The 8,450-nt window shown below is 41.6% G+C and overlaps 1 long non-coding RNA gene across 1 annotated transcript in view; it reads right to left on the bottom strand.

Annotated features, from left to right (window-relative positions):
- LOC132538934 (uncharacterized) overlaps positions 1-8,018 on the bottom strand; it is a 94,153-nt gene extending 86,135 nt beyond the window's left edge. The window contains exon 1 of the long non-coding RNA XR_009550255.1: positions 7,882-8,018. This is a non-coding gene — a long non-coding RNA (uncharacterized LOC132538934). The remainder of the gene's footprint in view (positions 1-7,881) is intronic.
- Positions 8,019-8,450: the final 432 nt, after the last annotated feature.

Below are 8,450 nucleotides of genomic sequence, written 5' to 3'. Positions count from 1 at the left end.
AGGAACATGCACCAATGTCCAATGATTCCATTTGGTAAGACACATGAAGTGAACATTTCTACATAAAAAATTAAAGAGGGGGAGTCGGACGGTAGCGCAGTGGATTAAGCTCACGTGGCACAAAGCGCAAGGACCGGCGTAAGGATCCCGGTTTGAGCCCCCGGCTCCCCACCTGCAGGGGGGTCGTCTCACGAGCAGTGAAGCAGGTCTGCAGATATCTATCTTTCTCTCCCCCTCTTTGTCTTCCCCTCCTCTCACCATTTTTCTCTATCCTAACAATGACATCAATGACAACAACAATAATAACTACAACAATTAAACGAAAGGACAACAAAGGGAAAATACATTTTTAAAAAATTAAAAAGGAAAATGTGAGGAAGGAAAAGATACCTAAAATGCAATCCCTGTCTTTGAAGAACCTAAAATATTGTAGTGGTAATCATAAGCCTTCCTTGGGTCTTCAACCTAGTCTGACCCTTGGGGGGGTGGGGTGGAGGACGTGTTTCTGAGAGCAGTGAATGTCCTCGATGCTGTGTGGGTTGGAGACAAATACTTATACTTATTTGGTGACAAGTTCCACTCTGGCCTCCAAAGCCAGCAGCTTGCAGCAGTGTGATTTCCTGAAACAAAGACTGCCCACAGGATACCAGGCTGTGTTGGTGAGTTTCTTCTACTAAATCTCATGCAGGCACCAACACAGCAGGTCAAAGTGCAAGGGGGCAGGCTTAGAAGGCTGGGGGTAAAGGGGGTACTGAGGAAGTCAGGGTGGAGGAGGCATGTAGCTCTGCTGAGTGGAGAACATCTGTCTCCCGTCAGAGTTTCCCAGAGATGGTCCCTGTCCAACTGCAGTGTGAGCAAATTAAGATTGATAAATTGTGCGGCGTGCTCCGGCTTTAAAGATCCCAGATGCTCTGCTGCATTAATGGATGCTCTATCTCCACTCAATCTGACACCCAAACAGAACCTTGAAAACACACCAGACCCGTACTCCCCAGCTGTGTGAGCACACCCCAGGCAGGGCTATTTCTTTCGGCCTGGATTCGAGTGTACAGCTCATGTGTTTAGTTGGTGTGGGGGGCTGTGTGTTATGTGTGTGTATGTTCATGTACACACAGCATTTTCAAATGACAGCAGCTGCTTTCTCTATAGGGCTGGGGTACACCGAGTCTTGACCAACCAATGTGCATCTGGAAACACAAATTGCTCCACTCAAAAGACTGCTCATAGCAGAACAATTTCTAGGGAGACTATAGTTTGAACCCTTGGGTGCCACAAAGGAGCACCATGCAAAGGGGAATCTTCTCTAGCAGTGGAGCAGTACTGTGGTACCTATCTTTGTCTCTCTAATTCTTTCTCCCCCCACCATCTCTCATTGTCTGTCCAGGAAAAAAAAAAAAGAAAGAAAGAAAGAAAGAAAGAAAGAAAGAAAGAAAGAAAGAAAGAAAGAAAGAAAGAAAAAAGAGACCACTGGGTGGATTCATGCAGCCAAGAAGCACCAGTGAAGCCCTGGTGGCACAAGAAAAGGAAATAAAATGTCTAGAAGGCAATCTCTCTCTCACACACACACACACACACACACCTTTTTTTTTTTAACCTCCAGGGTTATTGCTGAGGCTCAGTGCCTGCACTATGAATCCACTGCTCCTAGTGACCATTTTTTCTACTTCAGTGGACAAGACAGAAATTGAGAGAGGAGGAGGAGATAGGGAGAAAGGTAGACACCTTCCAGCCTGCTTCAAAGCTTGTGAAGTGTTCCCCCTGCACATGGGGAGTAGAGGCTTGAACGTGGATCCTTGAGCAGGTCCTTGAGCTTAGTATTAGGTGCGCTTAACCAGGTGTGCCACCACCCAGCCCCGAATCCCAGGAAGACAGAAAAGCTATGAAGAAAGGCCCTACAAATTCAGACCAGAGGATAAAGCCCATTGGATTGTCAACTTGAATATTCACTTTCTGATAAAGGAACTAAAAAGGATAAGAAGAAATTTGTCCTATACAATATCATCTTTTAAAGTTTAACGTGTGTTTCTAAACATCTCTAAGTTCCACGTTAAGGGTTATTAGGAATGACTCTAGATAATGAAAATAAATAAATAAATAAATAAATAAATAAATGCAATGATTTTGTGAACTCCAGCTTCTAGCAAAGAGAGCCTGAACCCGGGGGCTAGGTAGTGGCGCAATGGGTTAAGCACACATGGCGTAAAGCGCAAGGACTGGCTTAAGGATCCCAGTTTGAGCCCCCGATTCCCCACCTGCAGGGGGGTTGATTCTCAGGCGGTGAAGCAGGTCTGTAGGTGTTTGTCTTTCTCTCCCCTTCTCTGTCTTCTCCTCCTCTCTCGATTTCTCTCTGTCCTATCCAACAACTGCAGCAACAACAAAACCGATAACCAGGGCAACAAAAGGGAAAAATAGCCTCTAGGAGCAGTAGATTCCTAGTGCAGGCACTGAGTCCTAGTGAAAAACCTGGAGGCAAAAAAAAAAAAGCCTGAACCCAAGCCCCAAGTTAGAGCTCATCAATATGGGAACCACATGGCCTGTCTCATGTACTTATTCCTTGGTTTTCAAAGTTCTCTCATTTCTAGATCCCAGTGATCATATCCACAAGTCAGCTTCCACTTGTTCATTCATCCATACATTCTATAGGTCCAGATGAAGCATTTACTATTGTCCTACACAATGGATTATATTGGTAAATCCCATAAACTTAGGGTTCTCAGAATGAGGTGTTAAAACCAGAAGCTTCAGTGTCACTTGGAAACTTAATAGACTTGTAAATGCCTGGGTTTCACCTTGAACCTACTGAACCACAAACTCAGTTGATGAGTTTTTAAAAATTTTTTAATTGTCTTTATTTATTTATTGGTTAGAGACAGCCAGAAATTGAGAGGGTAGAAATTGAGAGGGTGATAAGGAGAGAGACAGAGAGATACCTGCAGCACTACTTCACCACTCATGAAGTTTTCCCTCTGCAGGTGGGGACTGGGGGCTTGAACTTGGGTTCTGCGTACTGTAACATGTGTGCTCAACTAGGTGCACCACCACCCGGCCCCCAATTGATGAGTTTTATAATAAAACTTCCAGGAGACACAAAGTCAAGTTGCAGAACCACTGGCATGGACTAAGGTGCTACCTAGTACAGTGTGCCTTCTAGTGGAGGAGACAGGTAATAAGTAATTAACGATCTGTGATCTACCCTACTTTTCAAAGGAAACTGAAAGGAGTGGAGTGCTATCCTAGACAGGAAGTCAGGAGAGGAGATGAGCTCTGAGCTACGGATACAATAAGGAGTGAGACTTGCTCGGGATCTGTTTCCCTTCAGTTTCCTGATAAACATCAAACCACATTGGAGAGGAGTTTCTCTTACTAATCATTCTGGAAGTGCAATCCTTCTGTGCATATCTGAATCCCAAAGAAAAAGAAAACTCTAGCTCTCACTCCAAACCTATTTTGAAATCATAAGATACTGAAACAGCCAAAAGCCTTGATGACTTCAGGTACCATCTGAAATAGACATGAATGTTGACCATAAAAATCATGAAAATACAGGATAGGCTGTCAAAGAAAAGGGAGGAATGTTTTCTTGAAGGGGAGATCATTCTCCAGTACATGTGGTTCAAGCAAGATTCTGGTGAAAGGCAAGCCTGAGACATATGGCTCTCTGAAGTCATGTTTATCTTTCAAGGTCATAAACATCTGCTATGTCATGATTTCCGGTGATTTTAATACAAATTTTCAAATGTTCAGAAGAATAAGATGAGGTTGCACAGAAATCTGCCACCAAAAATTGTTAGATTTAGCCATCTTTGATTTATCTGAATAAATATTTCAGTATATTAGCAGATAATTTTACAAGTCACTGGAATGTAAATTGTAGATGTTTACATATATTTCCTAAAATGAAGATATGTTAAAATATAATCTTATTATTTTTCTAAAACCTGTATTTTTTAAAGATGTATTTATTTATCTGTGTGGGAGAGAGAGAGAGAAAGAGAGGGGAGGAGAGACACAGAGAGAATGAACCAAAGCATCACTCTGGCATATGCAGTGCCAGGGATCAAACTTAGGACCTCCTGCTTGCTTGCAAGTCTGTTGTTGTAGCTACTGAGCAACCTCCCAGGGTACTGCAATATTATTATCACTCAAAAGAAAATATCAGTTATTTTCTCATATCTAGTCTGGATTCATATTCCCCCAATTGTTCCAAAAGTATTTTTGAATTACTTCTTTAGGTAATAATTGAAAAAATGTTTTGCTTGTCTGGAGAGACTCTTGAGTTCTGTTTGGTTTTAAACAGATATATCAATAGAAGTTAACACCGAAATTCAATCAATTTTAGTATGGTAATGATTATAAACATAATAGCTCTGGTTAATAAACAATGCACAAACAGTTGTGAGAAGAAGCAGTAGGGAGCCCAGGAAAAAATACAAGACTGCTACAGGCTCAGTGTTTGTATCCTCCTGCTCCCATTCCTATGTCAAAATCCTAAACCAATATGATGGAGTTAGAGAGTGGGGTCTTTGGGAAGTAACTAGATCTTGAGGTTGAAATGGCCTCATAAGGAGGAAAATAAGATAATTTGTTTCTCCTCTCCATTATGTGAAGGGAAAGCAAGAAATCAAAACTATATAAACCAGAAAGCCCCCTCTTCCAGACTCTAAATCTGCTGCCCCCTAATCTTGGGCTTCCAACCTCCAAAACGATGAAAAATAAATATTTGTTACTTGACTCACCCAGTCTATGAATTTTACTTTATCCTGACTTAAGACAGAGACTAATACCTTCATTTATTCACCCATTCATCCACTCATTCATTCATTCTGTAAATAGGCTTCCCACTGAACATGTAGTGCTCAAGACAGACACATTCCCAGTATCCTGGTGGCCAAGACAGCCAGGAGAGACGTCAGAGACAAGGAAAAATGAGTACTATATAACAGGAATACCTCGACTGGCTCAGGATGTATCTACTGCTTATCTCTATCTCATTACCATCCTTTATATAGGTCTTCTGTTTATGTATTAGGTGGGATTTAAGCTTGGCAGTGGGCATGCTCACGGTTTACAAGTACTGTTTGCTGCAGAGAGGTAACCAGGGCCCTTGGCATTAAATTAAAGTGTTGGGTGACTTGAGTCAGAAAACAAGAGTGGTTGGGTCACTGTCAAGTCAGATAGAGATATAAACAGAAGGGAGTGGGGAGATACCATGTGAAGGTATGGCTGGTCCTTGGTGAATGAATAGTGTCTTTAGAATGGAGGTGTAAAAACATCTTTCTTTCCTGCATTCCTGTCTAAGGAGTTTGTCTAGAAACTAGCATATGGAAGACAGGATGCTTGGCTCTCAGTGACTACAGTAATATGTAATACCATCATCATGGAACAGACTGAGAGAAATCCAAGAGAATATGAGATTTATTCATTCAACAGACACTTGAGTGACCATCCACTAGATGTAGGAACCCATTACACATGGGAGGGACTCAAACAATCCTATGCTGGTTTTTTTTTTTTCCTTTCTTTCTTTTTTGATTCCACGGTTATTGCTGGGGCTCAGTGCCTGCACCACAGATCCACTGCTCCTGGAGGCTATTTTTTTCCCTTTTGTTGCCCTTATTGTTTTATCATTGTTGTGGTTATTATTATTGTTATTGATGCCATTGTTGTTGGATAGGACAGAGAGAAATCGAGAGAGGAAGGGAGACAGAGAAGGTCAGAGAAAGATAGACACCTGCAGACCTGCTTCACTGCCCAAGAAGCAACCCTCCCCCCTGCAGGTGGGAAGCCGGGGCTCAAACTGGGATCCTTAAGCCGGTCCTTGCACTTTGCGCCATGTGTGCTTAACCCGCTACCCTACCATCTGACCCCCAATCCTATCCTGGTTTTGCCCTTCAGAAGGTAACAGCAGTGAGAAAGAAGCATCGGTGATTTCCCTGAGGACCCATGGCTATAGTAGTGACTACTGCATTTAAAACTCAGGCTTCTGAAACACGATGGCAGAGGAGAACCTAGTGGGAGTTCTATCGTTATGTGGAAAACTGGGAAATGTTATACATATACAAACTACTGTATTTTACTGTCAACTATAAACCATTAATCCCCCAATAAAGAAATTTTTAAAAAATAACAAAAATTCATCACTAAATTTTACAGTCTCAGTATCACAAACTGAATTTATGCAACTGAAGTATGTTGGAAGATAAGTAAAATATGTAATTAACTTTTTTTTTAAATAAATTTTATTTTGTCAGAGCACTGCTCAGCTCTGCCTTATGGTGGCGTGAGAGATTGAACTTGGGACTTTGGAGCCTCAGGCATGAGAGTCTGTTTGCAGAATCATTATGCTATATAGCCTCTGCCTGAAATGATATACTTTTTTTTTTTTTGCCTCCAGAGTTATTGCCAGGGCTCGGTGCCTGCACCATGAATCCACTGCTCCTGGAGGCCATTTTTCCCTTTTGTTACACTGGGTTGTTTTTACCATTGTTGTGGTTATTATTATCATTGTTATTGATGTCGTTATTGTTGGATAGAACAGAGAGAAATGGAGAGAGAAGGGGAAGACAGAGAAGGGGAGAGAAAGATAGACACCTGCAGACCTGCTTCACAGCCTGTGAAGTGACCACCCTGCAGGTGGGGAGCCGGGGGCTCGAACCGGGATCCTTATGCCAGTCCTTGCGCTTTGTGCCACCTGCGCTTAACCCGCTGCGCTACTGCCCAACCCCATAATTAGCTTTTAAACTGTGTTTTACTGTTCATAATTTATAATCTGGGTGTACAACAAATTCCTAAATTCTAATATTTAGAGTTATAAAAGATATAAAGTAAAAACATTCTTTCCCCTCAAAAAATAATAAAATAATAGTAATAAAACCCAGGATTCTAAGTCTACCACCAAAGTTGTCTCTACCAGGCCACAGTGACATTGGTCAGATTTTATATCACATGAGTTCCCTGTTACTCCTATGACAGGTTAGTTTTAGGAGGATAGAAATTTAGATTTGTTCCCCTTATTATGTTCTCTCATACAGCAGTGAACAGATGTGCTATGTGACTGGTATATAATTGGTGCACAACGTCCACTTTGGGGGGAACATGATGCATTATTTTAGTAAATGAGCATGCATATCTAAGGTCATGCAATATATAACACCTTACATTTTGTGCCAAGCATTTTTAATGTATAGTAACTTGCCTTATCTCTCACCCTCTGCAAAGCAATAATGATTTGAAACAATTTCACTACTATATATTATACTTTACATAGTAATACAGTATACATATAGTTATATATAAGTAGATAATGATTTTGAAATCATGATTTGGTATAATTTCAAAGCAGTCAGAGGAGTGGTGGTGATGATGTAAATACTTAAGGGCACTTGCTTTTCTCAGCTCAGATCTGACTTCTCAGAAGCAACTTCCTTCTAATTTTAGTCTTAAATAATGAAAACCATACAGGCAGAAGCTATTTGATCCTACTCCTTAGGGGAAGAAATCAACACTATTGCAACACTACTGAAAGTTATTGATGTGACTTTTGCACTCATCCATTGATCCTGTTCCCACTTGATTAATTCAAGAAGAACCACATCAGGGACATTATACTAAGTGAAATGAGTCAGAGAGAGAAAGATACCATATGATTTCACTTATGTATGGCATCTATAATACAATTGGGTGGAAAAGTCAGGACACATTTTGCACAGAAAAACAGAAAAATGGACAGTAGCAAGGGAACATCATGGATGGTAGAGTAGTGTTTCTGTGTCTCTCAGTCTAAGTACACAGAATTTTTTAATTGAAATTACTCAGTGAAATCATATATATGCAAGGCCCTTTGTTCATTATCCAACATTACATAAAATAAATCATCCGTACCTGGTAAATGTGGCCTTCATCACTTGGTCTCTGCCTCACTCTCCAGCCTCCCGTCTAGACTCACAGTCCACTACTCTCTTTGCTGGAAACACAGAACTCTTCAGTCCACAAGCACACTAGGTCAAAGGCCAGCTCACTTCACCTGGGAAGGTACAGATGATAAATGTACTGGTCACGGCAGTTCATATAGGCTGTGTTACAACTATCCCCTCAGCCATTGGGGCATGGAAGTGGCTGGGCAATCCCTAGAACACTTAGGCTAGCAGAGTTCCAGTGAACTGGCATCTGTAAGAACAGATTATCCAGGATTGGCAACACCTGCTCCAGGTCAAACCACATCTGAATCCTTGCTCTCCCATCTCCCTCCACTTGGGATATCATTCCCATCCACATGCTTCCACTATAAAGGGAAGGCACATCCCACAAGCATTGCTTCTTCAGTGTGGGAACTTCCCACCTAAGATCCTCCCTGAAGCATCTAACCTGGGTCTGTGAGCATCATCCACTTTAGTCATTGTGGTGACTATCTTCCCCCAAACCTCTGTGCTTAGTGTCCTATGGGTCTTAAG

Source organism: Erinaceus europaeus, chromosome 6 (genome assembly GCF_950295315.1).
Source record: "Erinaceus europaeus chromosome 6, mEriEur2.1, whole genome shotgun sequence".
NCBI lineage: Eukaryota > Metazoa > Chordata > Mammalia > Eulipotyphla > Erinaceidae > Erinaceus > Erinaceus europaeus.
This window is presented reverse-complemented; position numbering and strand designations above follow the sequence as displayed.